This window comes from Pogoniulus pusillus, chromosome Z (genome assembly GCF_015220805.1).
Source record: "Pogoniulus pusillus isolate bPogPus1 chromosome Z, bPogPus1.pri, whole genome shotgun sequence".
In the NCBI taxonomy this organism is placed as follows: domain Eukaryota; kingdom Metazoa; phylum Chordata; class Aves; order Piciformes; family Lybiidae; genus Pogoniulus; species Pogoniulus pusillus.
In genome coordinates this window covers 86901936-86926534 of record NC_087309.1, presented here as the reverse complement: position 1 = coordinate 86926534, position 24599 = coordinate 86901936, and the positions used below count along the sequence as shown (strand labels likewise).

The 24599-nt window shown below is 40.3% G+C and overlaps 1 protein-coding gene across 5 annotated transcripts in view; it reads left to right on the top strand.

The window, feature by feature from the left end:
* The window catches only part of ZNF462 (zinc finger protein 462), a 101943-nt gene that overhangs the window by 18451 nt on the left and 58893 nt on the right, over positions 1–24599 (top strand). The gene's annotated exons all lie outside the window — the stretch shown is intronic.

Below are 24599 nucleotides of genomic sequence, written 5' to 3'. Positions count from 1 at the left end.
CTTTGGACAGTATTGCAGTTACTAAAAATGACAGTATCTTCATGAAACTGTATTGATTCCTATTGCAAACTCAGGAGTGTTAATAAGACAAAATTATGTGTATTTTTCAGAATAGCTTTGTACAAAAGGTTTGTATCAGTAATTCCCTGTGCTTCATATACGAAACTAAAGTTAGAGTCACTCTGACTGACATTATAGCTGTGAGGAAAGATTAGATTAGATTTGGCTAAAGGGAGGAGGATTCTCCCCTGTTGTAGGTGTTTTTTTATTTCAAACAATGGATTAGCAACCTTTTTGTCCTCTGTGAATGCTAGCTAGAAGCTAGAAATAAGGTGTATCCAGTATGAGATGTCACAACATACCTACTTAGGCAAAAAATGGAAGAAATTTGGAGGTAGTAGACAGAATTCCACCTCCAGTCTGAATGAGTATTGTCTGACAAGCTGAAGTTCTACAGAATGTACAGGCTCTGTTTTCTAGTTAATTTGGTTTTCTGCCGTAGAACAAGGAAGAGTGTTGACTGTTTTCATAAGTAGCATCCGTTATGGTAGAGTAGGGAGAGGAGAAAATTAAAGCCATGCTTTGTAACCTTTTGTGAGCTCATAACTCTATCAGTAGATACGGTGATTTATTACTCTCATGTCAGTGTGGGAAACCAAACTGCTTACCAGACGCACTGCTCTGAATATTCATATAACCTGGCAGTGGCTAACCTGTGTCTCTTCAGTTGCAGATGGTTTGCAAGCAGTCCAGGTGTGAATTCTGGGCAAAGGTATGTCACCACAGCAGTGGGGGTGGCTGAGGCCAGCCCAATTTGTCTGTGTGGGAAGAAGTAAGCTGTCAGGACCTGTAAAGGCAGCTGTTGTTGAGCAGTATGGGACATAGTTAACCTGCAGAGAAGTGGTGGGACGTCTTGGGCATCATCATCACCTTGTATCCCTGTCACTCTTACAACTCAAGGCCCTTTATATGCTTCCTAGGACTGGATTCAATTGGTGAGGCTACAAATATTTTGGCTTACTTGGCTATGATACATGCTGTGGCGTCATTAGAGTTTCCCCTTTTTGCTTAGTATGTAACACTGAATGCTATTTTGTAGGATTCCTGGATCGGAGGGAAGACAATCTGCAACATTTTTAGTAGGATACTCCATGCTTCCTGAGCTGTAACCATTTTGATCATGAAAAAAATCTCTAGTCTGGGGACTGACACAAGCACGGCTATTTGTGCAAAGCTGATCAGAAAAACACATAAGCTTCTGCTGCAAGATGAGACAGATCTGACATCTCAGCAGGCTGAGTTAGATGGTAGAAGTGATCTGCTTCTTCTTATCCATGCATGCTCATAGAGGAGAAAGGGAAGTTGAACAGATCTTCCTAAGGAATATGGTGTTTTGTGGAAAGAGAACAGTAAGCTTTCATCGTTGGCAGGCTGACAAGCTGGTAATGGGAAAGTATGGCAATGGTCTACTGGTATTGAATGAGTACTTTCTATACTGTAGCCTGCCTAGGCAACCATACCTGTATTAAGAAGCGATGAAATGTTCCAGGCCTGGGATACGGAACATAGCCTACCTTGAAGGACCTCAGCAAGTACAGAAATCCAGTTAACTCTGACATCCTAGTAAGAAATTACTCAAGACTCTAAACATGTGGAAAGTCAGTGGGTTTCCTTTTTTTCTTTCCTCTTTTTCCTTTTCTCTTGCTATCTTCCCTGAATAATTTGTCCTTGTATTGTCTCAGTTGTGGTTTTGATGGGATTTTTACATAGGGAGGGCCTGAATGATCAAATTCTGGGACAGTCAGAATCTTGTTGTGAGAATCTTTCTCTTAGTCCAGCTGTCACATTGTCATAGCCAAATGAACTCATGTAGGGTTTTAGTAGCAAGATCCCTTTTTAAAGGCATGAGTTTAAGAAAATTGAGAAGAAAGGGGCAGGACAGGAATATCTGATAAACTGGGCAGAATTGAGAGATACTTCACATTCCAGAGCTATAGTATTTGACTTCCAGCCTCAAGGGGGATTTTGGCTGAAAAATGAATCCTTTAGAGAGATGGATATAGAAATTCTTTCAGCATCATAGGTGGCTGTATCTCTTGAGTATTACTTGTTTAGATGGACACTGGGACTAGAAATAGCTAGCAGTTGGATTTCTTCTGATCAAGAGATTTTCATATGGAACTGCTATTCTTTAAAATGAATATTTTCTTGGCACAGGGACCCTAGTTGTAATTTCTTTAGCAAGTATGCTATTGTACTTTCTTTAAGTTAATGGTGATTAGATTTCTGTCTCCGATAACAGAACAAGCCTTGGTGATCCTTGAGATCCCTTTCATCCTTTGTTCCCCTACATACTGTCTAGAAGGTTATGTCAAATCAAAACAGAAGAAACTAGTTTCACAGAAAGCTGGAAAAGTCTATTATTGGTGTGCAGTGCTGATGAAAACGCAGCTTTAGCAGGCTGCATATAGGAGCATATCAGAAAGTCATGAAATGCCTTGAGTGGATTTGACCCAACAGAACCTGTGGCCAGTATGGGGTTTCACCTGCTTTAACTTAGAGAAATCACTGTTGGGGAGAGAAAGTAATGGTGCCAGCTGCTTTGCTTTCTTTATTCAAACACAGTTACACTGTGTCTGAGCTAAAATAACGTTATGTGGACAGAGTGATAAAAAACACCTATATTCCAGAACTGTTTTCAAACAATGCCTGGATATGAGGCACACAGAGGAAAATCTCCAGAGGGGACATATATCTCACAAATAGTTGGGCATTAGAAGACATATCTTCCCTGGAAGGGTTCTCAAACCTTGGAACAGGCTCCCCAGGGAGATGGTTGAATCCCCATCCCTGCTGATGTTTAAAAGACACAGAGATGTGGTGCTGAGCGACACAGCTTAGCACCAGCCTTGGCAGAGTTAAAGAATGATTTGACTTGATGATTTTAAAGGTATTTTCCAACAAAAACAATTTTATGGTTTTATTTATTTATGTTAAATACCTCAAGGAGCATTCTCCCAACCAATGAATATTTGGGTCTTAAAGCAAGCACTTTTGTAATACTAGTATAAGCCTGAAATTAAGCAGAGATAGTAAGTCAATTGTTTAACTGTGACAGCTGCAACTGAATTTCTTATTACCTTCTGCTCACTGACTTCTTCAGGAAACAGGAGGCACAGCAAAAGATCTTGGCTAGTTTTTGAGGTCTGCAGAAATACATCCTTTGAAGTCGTTCTATTTCCCAACTTTGTATTAAGCAGATCTTATCTTTGTTCTGTGGGATGTTTTTATTATTTTCTTTATAATAGACTCCTTAAGATATAAGACAGTTGGACCACTTATTGTTTTCTGAAAAGTCAAAGGACTGTACTGTGCAAAAAGCTCATGACTTCACACACAGGAGAGAAAAAACCAAACCAAAACAAACAACAAAAACCAACAAACAAACCAAAACCAACAACAAAAAAACCAAGCAGCTGTATCACAGCCTAGATAAAAATAGGAACCCTGAAGAGTTCCTATTGAGTGAAACTGTGAACAAGAGCAGTGCACCTGGTTTCTCAGCCATCCATCAGGTCAAGCAAGTCTGAAATTCTTATTGCCAAGTGTTGAATTTTGGTATTTGCCCATTATGCTTAAAAGACCTGGAGCTGTCATCAGATGTTCATAAAGGAGTAGAGCTGAAGAAGAGAAATAATTAAAAATATGTACAATCTTTAGATCCCATTCTAACACCTTTTGTGCTTTATTTTTCCCAAGTGAAAGGGTCTGAGGGTTGAGTCAGTTCCTCAAGGATCATCCACAGGGAGATACCTGGTTCTGTAGCTCCAGAAGAAGAGTACTGTGAGATAAGAAAACATTATGCAGATAGTCCCGAGGAGTCATAGATCTCACTTGCTGTTGGCTTTTGTAACGTATCAGAAAAGTCTTCTGGGGCTTTCCTTGATCAAAGTAAATAATGACCTTGCTTTGATAAATCAGACAAAGTGTTGTGCCTTTAGAGCCCCTGGAGTCAAAGAGAAAAACACAGGTTTTCTTTTTTTTTTTTTTTTTTTTCAATTAAATAAAACCCAAAAACCAAACCCCAAAAAACCAGCATCCCAGAAAAGAAGGGCAGCTGTCAAGATTTAAAGAAGCCTCTCCTTTTTCCCCTCTGTTCTCTACAACAGTAAATTATATTTAAAAATACAGTAGTAGCTTTATGTCCACGTAGAGATTGGTGACCAGTAGTATCTCTCACCTGTCTGTACTGAGACCAGTAGCATTTAGTATCTTTATCAATGGCATAAGCTGAGTGGTGTGGCTGATGTGCCTGAGGAATGGGGTGTCATCAAGAGAGAGCTTGACAAGCTTAAGAAATAGGTCTGTGTGAGCCCTATAGTATTCAACAGTGCCAAGTACAAGGACCTGCACCCAAGTCAGGGCAGTTTTGGATATCAGTACAGGGTGAAGGACTTGAGAATACTGGTTGATGAAAAGCTGGCAATGCATGCTCACCTCCCAGGAAGGTCTATCATATTCTGGACTTCACAAAAAGTAGTGTGCCCAAGAGGTTGAGGGTGATGACCTTGCCCTTCTACTTTGTGCTGGTGAGACCATGGAATACTGTACCCAGTTCTGGAGTCCTTTCAGAAAGACAAGGATCTGTTGAAGTAGGTTCAGAGGAGAGACAGAAAAATGATCAGAAGGATGAAACACTTCTACAGAAAAAGGCTGAGAGAGTTCGGGCTGTTCAGCTTGGAATAAAGCTCTGCTAGGCTTTACTGTGACGTTTTAGCATTTAAAGGATTCCTATAAAAAAGCTGAGGACAATCTTTTTAGCAAGGCCTGTTGTGATAATGAGATAATGGTTTTAAACTAAAATAAGTTAGATTTAGACTCAGTATAAGGAAAAAAATATTGTCAGTAAGAGTGATGAAACACCGAAACAGATTGTGCAAAGAGGATGTAGATGCCCCAGCCCTGGAAATATTCCAGGTCAGGTTGGATAGGGCTCTGGGCAACCTGATCTAGCTAAAGATGTTGCTGTTTATTGCAGAGGGGTTAGACTAGATGACCTTAAAAGACCCCTTCCAACCTAAAACTTTCAGTAATTCTGTGATCAGACCTAAAAAGCTCCTCATTCCATTTCTATCTGTAACATACAGAAAATGTGGAACAGAAAATGTTCTGTGACTCACTGACGAAATGTGTTGGCTTCGTAGTATATGTGGACTTCAAGACTTGTGTCTCCCCTTTAAATTAGAAAATAGATTATGCCAAGGTTCAGATATTATTCAAAATTGTTAGAATCACTCAGTAGATGAGTACATCATTTAGATGTATAAACACAGAATCATAGAAAGATTTAGGTTGGAAAAGACCCTCAGGAGCACCAAGTCCAACCGATAATCCTACTCTACAAGGTTCATGCTAAGCCATATCCCCAAGCACCACACTCAACTGATACAGGACATACTGTCATTCCTCTGCTGATGTGTGCAAGTACTGCTCTTAGAGTATGAGATACTGAAGGTCACTGCCTGCAGTGGAAATTCTAGGGAGAGTGGTGATTTGAAGGGGTTGTTTAGCTTGAAGAAGAGAAGGCTGAGTGGAGACCTCATTGCTCTCTACAACTGCCTGAAAGTAGGTAGTAGCAAGGTGGGTGTTCATCTCTTCTGCCTAGTAACAGGTAACAGAATGAGAGGAAATGGCATCAGGTTGCACTAGGGTAGGTTTAGATTGGATAGTAGAAGAAACTTTTTCACTACAAGAGTTACCAGATACTGAAATAAGCTCCACGGGGGCATGGTTGAATGCCCATTAGTGGAGTTGTTTTAAAAGACACATAGATGTGGTGATGAGGGACATGGTTTGCTTAGCATCAGACTCGGTAGAGTTAGATAATGGTTGGAGTTGATTAACTTTTTTTTCCAACAAAAAAGACCATCTATGATTCTAGTTCTGGAAAATGGTGGGTTTTTTTTTTAACAGTTAGAGCTTTCAGATAGTCCATTCTATTTCAGAAGTTTTCAAAAGTGACATTCAGAAGACTAAAATCACTCAATTTGCCAAGCTGTGTCCATCATTGCAGGAATCCAGAATCTCTGTGAAGCCGTAACAAGATGCAGTGGCTGGAATTTAAGACTAGAAAATATTTGCTGTATAAATAGTTCTTTCTTTATGATTTAATAGTGGAAAAAGATTAAGAGCTATTGGAATTATTAATCTACTCTGCAGGAAGTCCAAAGGTGTTAAGCCTGTGTGTAGTTTCTCTTCAGATTCTGTGGTGGGACACAGGCTTTAAACTGTTAACCACTCAGTTGGGCGTGAACAGATCTCTAGTTGTAGAAGGTAAACTTTCAGTTAGATGACTCCTACTGCTATTACCTTATGTCAGGTAAGGGATTAGTTGTCTTAAAGAACAGCTGACGGGAATATTGTAACTTAGAGGCATAGGGAGAAAGTGTTCCATTTTCACCAGAACATGCAGGAAGTCTCATCTGGCAAAGAAAAAGGAAGCAAATAACAAAATTTAATTAAATTATAAGACTGACTACAGGTTTGTAGTTAACAGTTTATTGTAGAGGGTTTTCCTCCATTTCCCAGTCTTGGTTTTCATACTATGGACAAATTATTTGAATTTTGTTCTTAAAGTGGAGTCTAAGCAAGGGCTGGTGGAAGCTGCCTTCCTGTTAAAAAATAGTGTTTTTTCCTGTTGGTCTCAGTAGAGGAGAAGAAAGTGGTTTTGTCATTCTCACAGACCTACTATAAGCTTTGACAGTGTGGTTTCAGAAGGATCAGTGAATCCACCAGAGAGAACACCTTTGCCTTGCTCTGGACTCTATAACTCAGCAATTTGGTATTTCTTAGTCCTAGTTTCACAGGCTTTGGTCTTGCAGTTACCGTAGAGGTGGGTGTGGCATAAAAATGTAATCACAATTTGTCAACATGTCAATTTCATAGAGGTGCCTAACTGTCCATTAAAGACAGCCCACCAATTGGCATTATTAAAGGATTTCAGTAGCTTAGAAGTAGTAGTCTGTTACAGATTTCTGTTAGACACTTCTCAAAAATCTTAGACGTTGGTCTGTTAAGGACGAAGATGTAGAGATTAATTAACTACTTTTTGTCTTTAACAGTAACAATAATAAGACTTTTTTGGCTGATGCACAAACTAAATTTCTGTGGAAAATGGTACATCACCTTGGCTTCAGAGGTCATGCTGCAGCAGGAGACTTCACTGTTCATGCTTTTCAACTTTATAAACTAACTACTACAGCAACATGAAGGATAGTTTAGTTTCCCTAACTGACAAATTATTTTCAGTTCTTAGTTCATAGTGACAGTTTTTGAAGTCTGTTTTCAAGATTCAGAAGTCTGTATTGCAGTGGTCTAACTGGAGGATTTAGGAGACAATAGTCAAACAAAAGAACTCAGGAATGATGAAAGAGAAATAGGTCTGAGCTGTCCTCCATGCTTCTTGATTTTGGAATAAGTGATTAGTTTAGCCTGTAAATAATGCTAATACTAGTGTCTGTCTTCCATCATGAAATGCAGGTAAAGATCAGATTAGTAACTAACCTCCTCTTGGCAAACTGTTCCCTCTCCATTTCTGTCTTCTGTATAAAGTATTTTCTTCTAGACATGGGTGCAAAGGAACGTTCTTGTCTTCAACTTGAGCATTTCCTTTCTTCTAGTAACCAAGCCTACAGATATAGCCCTTGTGTGCTCAGCTGAAAAGGAAACCACTTTTTTTTTTTTTTTTGACAGTGAAGCTCCACTGCCAAAGTGATCTTGTACTGCAGGTGGCTAGAGGTATATGATACAAGTTAGTTTGTCAGCTTTCGAACACATCTGAAGGGCAGGCTCTTCAGGCAGGGTGAACTGTAGCACCAGTCCTATGATTAGTGAGTCTGGTTCTGCCTCCTTCAGTTTCTGAGACCTTGAAGATCCATTGCACATTCAGCCTTCAGGTAAGGAGAAATTTATTCTTATCTTGACTCTACACTTCATAATAAAAGGCTGCAGTACGTACTGATTCACATAAAGGTCTGGTCTTCATCTGGGAAAAACTGGCAGAAATCCAATGAATTTCTAGAAATAAAAACCTAGAAAAATCTCTAAAAGCACAACAGTTACTGGAACATGCACAGTATTCTGCAGCTTGTAAGAATACAGCAGCAGTAAGTTTGAATGACACTGATGGCTTAATATTTCTGTGATCTCTTGGTTTTTTCATGAGGGAAAGAAAATCTTTAGGAGACAACTTTGCTTCTGTTCTCTTGGTGGTGTTGGCTTGCATGGCTTTGTTTTCCTTTGAAAACTGATAGCAGAAGACTATCCAACCTTCAGGAGTGGAGCCATTATATGTGGGGCTGTGCAACAGAAGCCAAAGTTTAAAAATAAAATACCAGGCAGCCTTCCTGAAGATCCAGACATAGCATACACATACACACACATGCAAAGTCTTGACTGACCGCAGTTATATCAGTTACTGAATTCAAAGCAACAAAGAGAAGGAAAAAGGGAGTCTTGATTCTCAAAAAAAAAAAAAAAAAAAAAAAAAGAGGAAGAAATGTAAGACTTCTGCAGCCTCAGATACTTGTTTCTAGAGTGCATGGGAGGTCCCTCACCAACAGCAGGGTTGAGAGATTAGTAAGACCAGATGACTGTCAGTCATTTCTGGTGCTGTCTGCTACAGTCCCTTCCCAGTCCTCCTTTTCTCTCCCTCATTTTCTGTGCTCTATTGAGCATGGTTCTGGCAGAGCAGCTTCTACATGAAAATGTGCTCCTTTCATAAGAGCTAAAACCAGTGGCTTTTATTTCTTATTGAGTGCTGAGTGACCAGCATGCCAAGCATCTTCAGAAGAAATGAAAGACCAACAACATGGACTTCAGAACTACCTCAAAGATACACATCAACAGCATCATTCTCTCTTAAAATGTGGAAATAGCAGATGATCATTTTGGTTCTTTCCAGAAGACCTGGAGAACAACTGCCCTGCAAAGGGGGTAATATATCAGGAAGAATCATTTATTGCAGAAAAGCAGAAAATTAAGGTTTAATGCCAGGAATACAGCTTGGAAGGTAAGGTAAGTTATGTTAGAAAGGAATAATCTTTTGAAAGATCATTTGGACAAACGGCCTAAGCAAATTGGAAAATACAGTTCTTGATCACTGATGAAGGTAGACAGGGATGAAGAAGATGAAAGATTTAACCATTTTTTGTGTGCTTCCCCAAAACGCTGACGTCGTATCAACTTCCAGACTTTGCTTAATAATTGTGAGCTGGGATGACAAAGTTGGGAAGTCATAGTTCCTCCAGTGACTTGATGTGAAGCAGCTTCTCTCATGACATGACAGATACTGCATGCAGGTAGCAGCTGTGCACAGTCTGCTTGTATACCGCCTCAAGTTCATACACAAGAAGACCAGAGCATATGCTTTTGACTGCATGGAGCAGGTAGTTTCCAGAAAGAGCCCTGATCCTTGGATGCACCTTATATTAAATACAGACTAGATATTTAACTAAGCTTCTTTCAGCTCCAGTAAACATCTTTGCATATCTCAGCTGACAGCTACAGGGGGGAAAAAAGCCCAACAAAGAAGAGGTGTTATCACTTTGTACCTCTGCCCAGGCAAAGTAATAGTGGCTTTTGGCAGAGCTCAGGCTGATTCTGCACTGCAGACATAGGATGAAGCATGCTCAGTATGCTTCTTTCAGAAGGAATTCCAGCAGTGTCTTGGGTTGCTACAGAGGTTCCTTTCTGTCTGTGAGTTCCTTTGTACAGTTTGGGTTCATATTAAACAAGATCAGGAGTCCTTGGAAGGCTATGCATGGCTCTCAGCACAAGCTAATCACCTCTGTTGGAAAGTTGTGCTTTCTTAGACATCCAAACTCTGAAGCTGGAATACTTACTTCAGTGAAGTTTTTCAGAAAACCCATACTAGTTTTACATAGTAGTTGAATGTATGCTGAAGGTGATGCTGTAGCCTGAAGATTCAGTGGGACGTGATCCTCCTACAGTCTGGAATTTCGCTGGTTGGTTGGTTTTGAGTTTTTTATTTGTTTGGGGTTCTTTTTGTTCTCCTTTTTAATGTGTAAAATATTTGGGCCTCGATTGTGGTGATGATCTAACAAGAGTAGGTGGATATGAAAAACTACCTACTTGGTTTCTCGTAGATTTTGTTAGCCAAGGTCGAGTGAAAGTGTGCACATGCTTTGTGGCTCCACTTAGAATGTGTGAAACAAAGGTCTGATTATGTCGAGCTTCCTCTTCTTTGGTCATGAATGTCTCCTGCTTACAAAAAATACTGAGGGAGACTTACAGTGTTCATCATACAAATATTCTTGTAAAGACGTTATAATGAACATTCCTTTTAGTTACTTCCAGTAAGTTCTGTTTGTTTGTTTGTTTACTTGTTTGTTTGTTTGTTTACTTGTTTGTTTGCTTGGGTTTTTGTCCAGGTGCTTGCAGAACAGTCGTTAATAGTTCTGCACACTATTTGGATGAGATTGGGAAGAGAGTAGAAGGATTCAGCAATTAGGGCAAAAATATATCAAGAGAAAATTCTCCCAGTCCACATAAGAATTTCAGGTTTTCTTCCTGTCAGTCCTTCACGACAAATATTCTTCCTCACCCTCATATAAAGCTCCCTTTCTGGATGGCCAGCCTTTTTTTTAATGTCCTTCTCACTGTGATCTCATGCAATATGAGTGTTAGTCCCTGTTCACCATCCTTAAACTCTGTCTCCCCTGGTATTCATCTCAGCTCTGCAGACATTTTGCTGAGTTGACCTAAATTCTTCAGTAGAAGGCCTGGATTCTGTGTAGAAAGCTGGAAATGGCAACTCCAGTTAAGAAGTATAAACAAAAATAAAGAGCATCAGTTACATCCTTGTGTGTGGCGTATTATTTACCTCTGCTATTGAAATTTTAACTTCTGCTGTGCTGGAGAGTCTTTCACTTGTAGTAGTTGTGGGAAGCTAGCCCTTGGATTTCAGAACCAGTGGCACGGAAAGTTACTGTGGTGTAATAGGGAAGGGCTGGGTTCTGGAAAACTGCTTCCTGCTACTGGCTGTGTGACCTGGAGCCAGGCTACTTCACTTCTCTGTGCTTCTCCATTACCAGGTAAAGGAAGAAGGTTCACCCTGGCACAAACCCACTCAACTTGCTTTTCTCACAGCCATCCTACAACATTGCGGCCTGAAGCTGCATGGAATAGTGCCAGTATTGCTACTTGATATATTTACTTTGTGTTTTGTCCCTTTCATACTACCTCCAGGTTGTGAGTCTTCAGATTTTGTTTAGTAATTTGAAGCTGTTTGAAAACCAGGGGAATACTTTTGTCTTTTCTCTCTCTGAGAGCAAGTAACTTCTGATGACTTGAATGGCTTATGAATGGAAACCTGAAGCATATGATACTGTCATTTCTCTTTCTTTGGCATTCCACAAACAGCAGAAAGAAAAGTTAAGTTCTGCAGGACTGATTGTATACTTTTGGCACAGACTCTTCTGTCAATGTAGTCTTAAATTAATGTGAAATGTTCACTCTGCATACACTCCGTTAAACAAGAACCCACGCTTGAATGAATGCTTGTTGCAAGAAACAAACAAACAAAAAAGTAGAAATGCCTTTTATTCAAATCAATTTCTAGAGGAAAAATGTCTAGAATGGACTACAAAACATTACATTCTTGCTTTTTCTCTTCAATAGCGTTAAAGGATGCAACACAAATAATGTGCCTCAAAATGTGTGGCTGTTTTTGGATGAAAACACAGGGAAGGTGATTCAGGTGACTGGCCTGTGGTGTTGCTGAGTGCTGTGTCTGATGGGCTGTCCACTTAACTGGACTCTTATTCAAAACAGACGTGTTTATCTTTGTAATTGGTCTCCTTTCCATGTGTATGTGAAAAGATGCATCCTGTCTCTTTCAACCAGCGTTAAGTCTGAGGACATAAAATTTTGTAACAGTTAAGGCTTCATGGTTTAGGCTTTGGGTTTGTTTGGTTTGGTTTTGGTTTTGGTTGGTGGTTTGGTTTTTTTTCCTTGCTTGTTTCCATCTTGGTCCCCTTAGTAAGAATAATAATTTCTTTACATGGTTCTACTTTGATGTAATCCTGTTTTATTTTAAAATCTCTTGAGCTGGAAGATTGAATGACACTTGATCTACCTAAAGTGTTAATGTGTACCTCTTGGAAAAGCAGTAAGTTGGGAAGTTTGTAAGTTTCTTCCCTTTAAGTCACTCTTTGGTTCCTTTTATTAAGTGGTTCTATAATAATCAATAAAAATCAACTTCAAGTATGTACCACTTTGCTTTGGAACTGTGAAACACAACATATATCTCTTTGTCATTATCATAACTGAATACAGTAAACCTTGTGAGACAGACTACCCTTCCTTTCTTTGCAGAACATTACTTCTGAAGTTTTTAGATTAATTAAAAGTCATGTTACGTTGCATAATCTTGTCTGTATATCACTGGGTTGAAAGTTCTGTTGGGTGTTTTAAAGCATCACAGGGCTTGAATTTTCTGGTTTCTTTGGGGGTATTTTTTAAATGATTTTGCCATTTTTTTAAGCTTAAAATAGATTTTATCCATTTCCATCTCTTTTGCATGAAGAGTAAACATCAGGATTTGTTGACCTGTGGAGTAACTTCATCTAATACTTCTTTTCAGGCTTCTCTAAGTGCCACTGAGGGTGCCTTTCCTTGAATGTCATAAGAATCTTGATGGGGTTTTTGGCACTCCCCCCCTGTTTGGAGAAGGTTCCTTTTTTTTTTTTTCCTAACTAGGCTTCAATATGAGCACTTTCTTATAAAAGTCCTTCCACACTGAAATTTCTCAGTAAATTTCTTCTCTTAGGGCAGGAAAATGGAAAATCTCTTCCAGTCTTCACTATGCTTTAGACAGACAGAGTGCTCTCCGGTAAACGGTCAAGTCTTCTAATGCTCTTCCAAAAATCAAGCATTTGGGTTCAGTTTCTAGGTTACACAGATCCAGTGGTTAGGGAACCTTATTTATTCAGAGTTCTTCTCTGAAGTGGATGGTCCTATGGTTTTTTTTCACAGCGAAGAGGTACCATCTTCTTTCAGAGTGCTTGAATAAAACAAGTGCTGATGCTTTAAGGTAGCTAAAATCTTTAATGAACTGTTTGTAAATTGTGAGAAGTTGTTAGTTTAATTCTCTGGATTGAAGAGAGGGAGTAGCTGGCCAGAAAGTACAACAGAATGTTCATGGTCTTCCTCTATTTTTTTTTTCTTTTTCATAAAGCTACTTTTTCTGTTGATGAACTTCTCTTTAATGGAACTTTCCTTATGACATTTCCAGTGACATTGTTTTCTTTATATGTAGTTTGGTAATAGTTTAGGTGTTCTGGGATAAAGTTGTGGAAAGTATTCTCTCTTTTACAATCCTTCATCCTCTATCTTTAGGGTAAAGTAAGAACAGTTCCACTTTCTTCAGTATGAGAGCAACTTAAGAACAATTTGAACTGATTATTTTGTTCTAAAATTGGGTGTTGTTACCTTACTAGTTACTTAAAACACTTGATTTTTTTTCTGTTTTAAGTGGTTAAATATAAAACATTTACAACAGCAGAAAAAAAAAAAAAAAACAAGATGTTATGTAACAGACTTGCAGAAGATAATAAAGCCACACTCATTCTGTGACTTCTACATATTTGCAGAGATTGTAGCTTCGTAAGGATGCAGTTGGTTATAATCTCAGTCCCTCTTAGCCATGGGTCTTATTACAAAGAAAGTTATTTTTTTCTTCTTTGTAGTCTATTTCCTTTTTAGGTATTTCCTAGGAGGAAGAAAAAGAAATTGTATCTTCATGGCTGGCCCTCAGACAACATATTTAAAGCCAAAAGGATAAAACTAGGACAGAGAACTCTATTAGTAGCTTCAACATCACACCAATTTTGATAACAACTCAGCTTTAATAATAGCTTTCTCCTTAATTTGAACATGTCCAGAGTAGTCAGGGGACAGGGCTGTTTATTACTGAAAAGATAAGAAATAAGGCTAACAAGAGTTTTAAGTTTTTTTCTTTTTGTGAGGGAGGTTGCTCTTAATTATTACCTGCATAATGAATTATCTTTATTTAATAAACAGGGAATAGTAGCTTTTTGCTGTCATTGCAATAATTCCTAATGTCTCTCTGATTCAAACATTTTCTAGATGAAGAAACTTCCATTAAGCTTGTTCAATTCATAGATACTGCGATCCACAATCCTAGGATCACTCTGAATTCCTTTCCCCTGCAACACCTCCTTGAAGTGCATTGTAAATATTCCACTTAGTTTCTTCTAGGGAATGTCTGCTATTAGTGTATCATGTAAACCACAGAACCATAGAATGATAGAGATTGGAAGGGAAGTCCTGAAATCACCAATTCACCCCCCTGCCAAAGCAGGCTTATCTAGGGTAAGTCACACAGGAAGGCATCCAGACAGGTCTTGAAAGTCTCTAGACAAGGAGACTTCACAACTTCTCTGGACAGCCCATTTCAGTGCTCTGTCACCCTTGCAGTAGAGTTCATCATGTTGAGGTGGAACTTACCTTCCAGTTTGTATCTGTCACCCCTTGTCCTATCACAGGACACCATTGAAAAGTGATTGACACCTTCTTGTTACCTACCCTTCAGATATTTATATTATTAAGTCTTCTCTTTTCTGGATTAAGTAGCCCCAGGTCTCTCAGCCTTTCATAGAATCCACAAATGCTAGGGCTTGGAAAGGACCTCTAGGGATCATCATCTTCTCCAGATTAAACAGCCCAAGGTCTCTAGTCTTTCCTCATGAGAGAGATGCTTCAGTCCCTTAATTGTACTTCTAGCCCTTTGTTGGACTCTCTCTAGTATATCCATATATCCTTGTCCCTTTTGAACTGGACAGCCCAGAACTGTACACAGTACTTCAGATGTGGTCTCACCAGGGTATAAATGATAATGATTGAGCCACTGTGCTATGTCCTATGTTTTGTACTTGGGCTTCAGATGACTACATCATCTGCAAAAATTTGCCTCCTGGAATCAAGTGGGTAGAGAGGGGGGGAATTAAAGAAACAACACTGGACCCAGGACACTGGACCCAGGATATTGCACTCCAGTGCATACATTAAAAAAAAAAAAAAAAAAAAAAAAAAAAAAACCCCAACCAACAACAGCAAAACACCAAGCACCAACACCCCCCCCCCCCAAAAAAAAAAAAAAAAACCAAAAAAAAAAAAAAAACCAAACAAACAAACAACCTCACACCATACAGCTCGCTCTCTGTATAAATAAAATTTATTTGGGACAAAGTATTTTGGACAACCTAAGTGTGCCTCCTTCCCAGCAGTATCACTTTTCAGCTATCAGTGATAGGATACACATCTTAGTGCCATCATCCCAAAAAAGGAGAGGATCTTCACTTGCACAGATGGAAAAGATCTTTTGTGAGGGGTGGCAGGGAGAAGGGTGGCAGCCTACTGGTAGTCACTGGTCTGAGATCTGTCAAATGCTGGCAAAGTATATATTCTTCTACCTGGGGCAGAGATGCTGGCTGCCATACTGCAAATGAGTCAGTGGGCAAGGAAAATTGTGTATACTGTCTGGCATAAATGGGTCAATGATGGATTTGTATTACCTGAGGAAATGAACTGCCTGACAGAGAGGCTTCTGCTGGCTGCCCAGTAAATGTCAAATATAGCAGGAAGGTTGGGGGAAGGGGAGAGATAGCTAGAGACAAAGGCGGTGTTAAAATAGCTAGAATGTCACTGGAGTTCCTCAAACAAACTGTGTTTCTGAAGAGTAGACTGCAAAAGCAGAACAATGTTTAGACTTTGTTAATCAGCATTTTCTAGTCCTCCAGTAAGGTTTGTGTCACAGATTCTGCTTTATAATTAGAGTTGTTCAGGGAACCAGCATGGGTCTGCATGAGGTGATTGTGCTGTTCTACTTGGTTTTGTTTGCTGGTATGGAACATGACTTCTGGTCCTTTGGGTTTATTGCATTCCTCGAAATGACCTTTTTCGTCCTTTCCTCAAGCTTTCTACACAGGATTAACCCTTTAAAGGAGGACCTCTGGAACATGTTGGATCTCATCTCAGGATTGAGGCTGCATCATTTCCCAGGTCCTTAGTAAGCTGAGCTCTTTTTGGTGATGAAAGGCAGGCAGTGAGCTCTGCCTCACTTGGATCTGATCCACATAACATTTCTTTGGTTTCAAACAGTCCTCTGAATTTCTCTTACTTTGAGAGTCTTGAATGTCTAACAAACTAGGTGTTGCGTTATGGAAGTGATCTCTAGCTGAAAGATTACTCCTCTCACCAGCCGAGTTCAGTCTGTCAACTCGGCTAGGACATAGGTCCAGACTCTGCACTTAAAGAAGGAATATGGGTCTAGCGGAGTGTCTTTTCACATCTGTTTTTCAAGGTAGTGATAATCTCTCTTCATTTTGACTTCCTGAAGATATTTTTCAGTCCCAAAGCAGAGCCTTGCCCTTGGCATTTGTGGTTTCTGAGAGCTAGTGACTTGATTTCTACCTCTGTAACTATACTGAGAGTGCCTGCTAGTGTTTTATACCAGCTGTGTTGGCCGGTCTAATCTCAGATCTCCAAGATTAAAATGCTGTGACCCCTAAAATAACCTACCAGTTCATGTGTTCCCATGGTTTAGCTGTTACCAGTTTATAAACTGTATTTAGCCTCTGTAAAAACACCATGCTCCCTGAAACTCTCGTTGGTGCTGTTGAAAGCATGCTTGAAACTCACCAGCAATGGTAATATTAAATGCCCATGGAATGCAGCATGTAGTTCAGGGTAAATTACAAGATTACTTTTAAAGGCGCGGTTTACTTAAGGACAGATGACCATCAGAAGATAATCTCTTGTCTTCAGTCACAGCTTTGCTTTTTCCCAACTCAGCTTGTGATCTATCAGGGGCTGAATTTATCATATTTGATTTGCTACTGCCAGGGCCTCCTTTATAACAGCTCTGATTTTTCTTGGCAAGAAAGAGATCTTTGCTGGGGTTGTGCCAGGTTGAAGAGGGTGCTCCTCCTCCCTGCTCCTTCCAGGGTGAGGCTGGCTCTTTGTGCAAAGAGCTCTTAGAAGATGTTATCTACAATGCAAGAGAAGGAATTAAGTTCTTTCTGGAGTACCAAGGCAGAGTGCTGCCGTGTTCTTCAGCACCACCTACTGACATCATGTTCTCCTAAGTCCATGTACATGGGGGAGTGCACATCACTTAACTCACAGGAACTGGATTTCCTGAGGCAATTAACAGATACATTCTTGGCTGGAAACTGGAAACCCCAGACCCACTGTTTTCAGCTGCATTATGCTGTATAGGGAGCACCAAGGAGCAGGGTACAAAAGCCAAAAACTTGGCCCTGGTATCTGTTTTCCTAGATTGGCCATCCTGCTTACCTCTTGAACAACAACTTCTGTGCTGAAGGGCGTTCAGAGTTTGGGTTGTGAGGTGGATGACCTGACTGTTTTCCTGTGAGCATTCATTTAGTACAGGAAACAAATGTTCTACTCATACAGTCCTGCCCTATACTCTTCCATCTACCTTTTAAATCCTGGAAATATTTAAACCGATGCTTTCTTTAAAGGCTCTGACTGGGAAAATGGTTTAATGCTATTTTGTGTTTGTGTGTTTTCATTTTCTTTTTCTGGTAGGAAAGAAAACTAAGTTTATTGTGGGGAAAAAAAGTAAAAGGATTCGGTTGACTTTGGTGTACCACAGGAAAACTTGACAGAACTGTCTGTGTGTCTAAATTTTCATCTCCACAAGTTACTTTTCTGCAGCAAGCTAAGTACCTCTCATACTTAGTAAAGTCCTACTCTGACCATTTAGTTGTTCATATTTGCACATATATTTACAGTCTTTCTGATTTTTGCAAGGGAATAACTTAGCATAAAGGTAATTCAGAAGATCAGAAAAACTCTACCCTAGTCTTGCTTGCAGCAAACATTAAATATTTGCAGAAGTACTCATGGGTGATGTTCTCCATCCTGAGACTCAGATCCATGTGCTCTGTGGCACGTAGTACTTCACAGTTAACCTTCAGGAAGAAAAGACCAAAAAAAAGTCAGACTTATACTTTGTCTAACATTCTCAATTCATCTTTCAATTGAGTTGTGGCATTCTGTTTGAAATCTACTTAGATGCTGTCTTCATCTATACATTAAAAACAATGCAAACATACTTTTTTTTTCTCTATATATATATGTATTTTTCCCATATTTGTATATATATATATATATGGAGAAGACACCAGGACCCTAAAGAAAGAAAAGACATGATTTGTGAGAAATGGGAAAGGAGCAATCACAATTTAGGTAGCTTGATTCAATGAAGAGCGTTGGTCTGATCCTCTTTGTAGTTTGGTTACTTACATTTGAATTGCCTTTCTTGGATTGATTTCCTTGCGAGTAACAGTTGGGTGGAAGATCAAGTATTGGACTTTTGGTCTTGTTGAAGAAGTTCGTGTTTTCTGCAGTGAGACAATCACCTGTATGCTTTGTCTGCTTAAGCCTGGGACTGCAGTCTTCATCAACATACCTCACAGAAGCTGATGTTGTGCTGCTATCTATGATTCCTTCATACCTCCTTATAAATTCATTCATGTGGCTTTTTTTTCTGCTAGGATCTCACAGTGAGATTGCTAATACACATCAGTGTTCAGTAACTATAGCTTCCTTTTTTTTGTTTGTTTCCATTTATTTAAAATTCATAGCTGTGAGGAACCAGTTGAAGTGAGAGTGATTTGCCATTGGAATGGGCTGCCCAGGGAGGTGGTGGAGTCACTGTCCCTGGAGGTGTTCAAGAAGGCCTGGATGAGGCACTTAGTGCCATGGTCTAGTTGACTGGATAGGGCTGGGTGCTAGGTTAGACTGGATGATCTTGGAGGTCTCTTCCAACCTGGCTGATTCTATGATTCTGTGATTCTAAGTGATAGCAATGTTTCCATCATTTGGACTCATTTCAGGTTATCTATGTGTTTACATTGTACGTTCCCCAAAACAAAAATAATGTGAGGTTCTGTGAATCCCTGTTGTCTTCTTGAAATGAAAAACCCATCTATGCTTCTGGCAGCTCCTAGCACTGTATAGCCTCTCTTCCACCAGCTTTAAGAGTAATGTGGTTTGTGCTTTCTTTAAAATGTAGAATATTTTGCAAGTTACATGGCAGCTGTACAGTGATGCATAGTATGGTATCAGGTATGTTACATGAATACTTGTATTTAGGAACTTAAGTAAACAGTAACTGCAGAGTGATCAGCAAATTTGGTTGTTGTGCTTTCCATGACTGGGATATTTCTAAAAAGTTTGGAATGCTGTGTGCAAAGAATGTATAGTAGGAAGATCTCCTTTTGTGGAATGGAACCTGGAGGCCACTTCTGGATCAGACTTTGAGGTGGCTGCAAACATACATTTTAGGAAAAAGAAGTCTGTCTCCAGTCAGTTTAGATCATTGTTTTTAACCAATGAGTTGCAATGAATCCAATGTATTTCCTGAAAATATCTTATATTGTAGTACATTATTTCCATGTAGCTAAGCAGAAGTTTTTCCTGACATAAATGGGTGACAGGATCACAGGTACAATCATCAGACAAAGTAGTTGTCTCATAGTTTGAATTTCAAAATGTTATAAGTTACCTAAAATTGGACATCTGGATAATAAAAGCAGTACCTTAATAAAATTTTACCACAAGGCTTTTACATGCAAATACAAACTATGAAGTAAGTATATGGAAGTGAACAGTTGCAACCAATGGATGGAGTTCTATCAAGATCCAGTTTTAACAATTCGGTATTTTTTTAAAGAATAAAAAAAGAAATTGTATTTCAATTTAATATATATACCAGTTTGGATGAGTAACTCCAAAAATCACCCTTAGAAGGCCAAGAACCCCAGCAGCATCACTGGAATTTGGTCATTGAAAAAGACCCATTAGTTGAGTAAGTTTGCCCAGTTGTAGGTGAGAATTTAATTTATTCTCTGAAATCTGTATTAATTGTGGGTTTCCAGGGCTTCTTTTTGGTTGGTTTGTTGGTTGGTTTCCCCCCCCAAAAAAAAAATTAAAGATGAGGCTGGCTTCCTCCAGAATAGCCTTCAGGTTTCCAGTTTCTCAAATATATAGATTTTTACATTGCTCCTATGATTTTATTTGTTTATCCCCTATTTTCCTTGTTGTGATCTCATGTTCTAAAAAGGATTTAAGGAAAAAAAAAAAAACCAACCAAACAAAAAGGCAAACCAGCCTTGAACACATGGACATCAGAGCAGCAGTTTGGTTATAAATGAGATGAACCTGGCCAGAAGACTAAGTGGCATGGCTCTCAATCCCTCACCAAAGTTGTAGGCACTGGTGCCTGATAAAACCCTGGCTTCTCTCATAGGGAAAAAATGCTGGTGGTATTACTCATGGGAACTGTGAAAACTTGTCGTGTCTGCAGTTATTTGCTTGTGAATCACATTGCCGTCGTGCTTGGTCGTTTCTTTGTGATAGGATGGTCTCTAATAGCAGTAAATAGCTGTCAGGCAGAATAGGCCAATACTGAATCTTCATGCATGTTTTGAAGGAAAAAAGATTACTTTGGTGTGCGATTCCAGTCTCTGCTAATAGATTCTGTTCATGCTGCTTTCACCCAACAATGCCATGTGAGAGCTGCTAGGGCTCCCTTGAAGCAGCAGGTCAGGGCCACACCAGGAATGTCCCTGGAGACCAGCCTGGCCAAGGACCTGTAGTTAGGCATGGCTCAGCAGGACCAAGGGCAGAGTGGCATTTCTGGGGCAGAGTCTAGGGGAGGAAATGGGATCCTGTGCTGTGGGAGCAGTCTTCAGGAGGAGTGAGGCCAGTGGGCACCCTCAGGGCCTATGGGTGCACTCAGGGCTCTGACGCATGCTGTAGGACTCTTCAGTTGAAAGGGGTTCATCAGTTTCTGCCAGTGTGATAAAGTGTATGACGTTATGGAATCATTAGGGTTGGCAAAGATCTTCAAAATTGTGTCCAAGTACTGCCAGCTCCACTACTAAACCATATCTCTGAGTGGCATGTCCCAGGGAAGCCTGTTTTAATGCTTGGTAGTGCTTTTGTTAAAGGATCTTTTTGTTTGGCTCCACCTGGGCACAGGGTAAAATGAAAGCTGTATGTGCAGTTGGACTGTCTGAGATAAAGGGATGGTGATGCCTCTGACCGTGTGGCGATAGGAAGGCTTGGAGAAATTGAGATTACTTTGTTTGACTTACAGTGTTACTAATTCTGAGCTGAAAGTTCACATTGTGTGTGTGGTCTGTCTGACCTTTTCAGTTGTGGTTGTGCATGTGCATACTCTTCACTTCTGGAAGCACTGCTGACTCCATCTCAAAATATAACGGATGGGTAGGCAAACCACAGACGCTCAATTTTGAGGTCAGTGCCTTGGGCTTCACAATTAATTTAGTATTTTGAAGCTTTAAAACCAAACTTAAATATAATGATTTGTACTACTTTGGCTGCTGCCAAATTCTGTAATGGCTTGTTCAACAAGCACAATTATCTTTTGTTTTGGATTTTTAAAACCCTGGAAATCTAATGCAACTCTCTTTCTGATCTTTACGTACAATTAGAAGTGTAGAGAAATATGCCAGATATTATCTGAGACTTCACCTTGGCTCTTTAAAACTGTGGGTTTGAAAGCCTCTTGCCCAATGTTTTGTAGCCTTTCCGCTCCTGGGGAAAATGAGAATACCTCCATATTAAACATTAAAGCCATATTAAGAGGTTGTAAAAAGCCAGACAGTAGCATTTTAATAATCTGTTTGTTGAGCAACATATTAGTAAGACTACTTTAGAAGTGATGTTATCTGTAAGCAGTGTGGTCTCAAGAGATTGGTTTGGGTTTGGGGGTTTTTTTGATGGTGGTGATGGGGTTTTGTTTTGTTTTGGGTTGGGTTGGGTTTTTCTTTTGTGGTTTGGTTTTGGTTTTGGTTTTGGTTTTCCCCCGGACTTCCTGTTCTGCTGTTGAGATAGTAGATTTGGTAATCTCTGTCACTCCTCCTCCATTCCCCTCTAAATTTTATTACTGTGCTTTTTGAAGACTGAAAGGATTATGGAAAACATAGCCTTAGCTGGTCATGACAGAAACATGGAGATCTTGTATCGTTTCCTTTGCTTGAGGTGTGTGTCTTGCCAGTGCATTAACATCTGCACTTGAAAATACTTTTTGCTGGTGGGTAGGTGGACCTCTCAGTTTCTTATCCCATGCAGACAAAAAAGAAACAAGAGAGAAAGATCTACGTTATGTTTCATTCTGACATGTGAGCTCAGCCGAGTAGTTTGTGGTTTTCTTTGCCTTTGTGCAATGCCTGAATTTAAAGAAAAATGTGAAAATGGTAGAGCAGAATCCCTTACAAAATGCTTCGCCTTGCTTTCAGTGTGACGCATGCTGAAAACATCAAACTGAAGTCTGTTGAGCTGTACCTGATGCTTGTTCCTCAAGCTGCAGTAAGATTAACCTCTTCTCAGACTTGGTGCTGCCTTTGTGATATAAGTCTTGCTGAGTAAGATTCAAGCTGGAACCCATTAGAAAGTCTCCATCATTTTTTTTTAATCGGCGGTTATTAACTCTTCTGATTGTAGAAGGGTACTGCAGGTTTAAGAGTGTCTAGACAGCAACGAGCGGCTTTGAGGACACCTTTTCCAAGCATCAGTGTATCGTGGTAGCTGGAGATGGGGAATGGTGCTGGGGTTTACCTCTTGAAGCTGCCAGGATTCATCTTTTTATTTTTAACAACGCCAGGTTTGCTCGCCCTTACTTATCCTTTTTGTAAGGTGGCATGAAGTTTCCAAAGGAGAACTGAGAGCGTTTTGCGGTGGTGTTTCTAAAGTGGGGGGGGGAGGGAGAGAGAGGGGGGAAGAGCCGAGATTTGTGAGTGTGTGAGTGTGTGTATGTGTGTGTGTGTTTTGTTTTTCCTCCCTCCTACACAATGGAGGTTTCAGAGAACCTCTCTTAAAAGGCATAGCTACAGCCTTTGTGTGAAGGGTGTGTCTGCTGGCAGGGTTTGCTGATGCAGACAGGCTGGCTGGTGATTAACAAAGGTCATTAGACTTTGGAATCTGGAAGGGGAGTGGGGTGGTGTGTCTTCTGCGCCAAGCAGGAGGGCTCCCCGGGGACGGAGCAGGCTGGAGGTCCCCCGTCCGCCTCCCCCTCCCGCCCCACCCCCGCCACCTTTTTTGTCCTTCTGCGAGGTTCAGTCGTGTGTTGCCTCTGCCTGTAGGACAGTTTGGTCAGTGTGTTGATACTGTAACACTATGTTTCTGGAACGAATATTTGTCATCCAAGAGACCAGGGGAACCAACCCTAGGAGATGCTTGCAGACGCTCTGCTTGGGGAGAGAGCATGCTGCTTGGACAGTGCAGGGGGACACAAGTGACACAGTTTGGGAGGCACGTCATGCTAGAGGGTGGGATGTGTTCCGGGGATGTAGATTGTTTTAAGCATCACCCAAGGAGGAGGAGTTTAAAAAGGGGAGAAGGAAGGGGGGAAAAAAAAAAAAAGGCTGGTGTGCTGGAGATGGCTCTGAGATAAGTGAAGCCATGTTGTGCTCAGGCGAGGAGCTCTGAGCCTCAGTGCAGGAGCTGCAGGAGCTAAAATGGCTGCTCCATAGCTCAGAGGACTAGGGCAGCTTAGTGAGTCTTAAAGCTTCAGTGACGCAGGGACTCATATCTCTTGAAAGTGTGATAAACACATTCAGCAGAGCTGTGGCTCGTTTGGCTGAGATGAAAGGACTAAGCTTGGGGGATGGGTAGTGAAAACTGGATGATCTGCTTTTCTGTGAAGTGCTCTAAATGCAGGAGTCGTCTGCTCCATGGAAAAATTTGTTTTCAGGTCTAATGGACTGTGCTAAAGGAGACGTGGGGTGGGGCTTCACTCACTGCTGTAATTTGATCCAGAGCAGATAGCAACCTCTTCCACACAATTTGGTCTGGTGCTTGCACACAAAAGCTTGAGCATTTCGATTATTGTAACTTAGTTAGCTGAAAAGAAGCTGCTGCAGCGCTCATTTTCTTTATTGGTGGTGGGAGGGAGTAGGGGGAGAGAAAGGACACAGTGGAGCCTGCAAAGTAAAGTAGGTAAATATGTGGAGGGCCTCTGCTCTGATTGTCCAAAGTTTGACTTCCTAGAAGTTTATTTTAGCAGTCTGTGAGAAGAAGCATTCTGTGATATACAATCCTGATGCCATTCCCAGGCTTGTTTGACTGCCCTAATGTTTTGGAGCTTCCTTCTTGCCGTGGAAGTAGCTTTGTACTCTACATACAATAAAGACATGGAATTTTCAGTGCTTTGAGCTGTCCTTGTACCTTGGACCTCTGAAACTCCAGTTTATCATCCTTTTCCAGTGCAGCACACAAAAACTTGAAGAAGTAATTCCTGTATTAACATAGGAAGAAATGCGGTTCCTTTTCCTAAGTACTGCACAGGGTAGGAGGGTCTGAGTCTTTTGTCTTGTTTGTGCTTTGTGTCTGCTCTCTGTCATGGTGGTGCATAAAAATAGAAGTCTCTGTTGCTGGATTAATTGGTCTCCAACAGAACCACCATACTTTATGTTGCCATCCCTTACATTGCTTTGTAC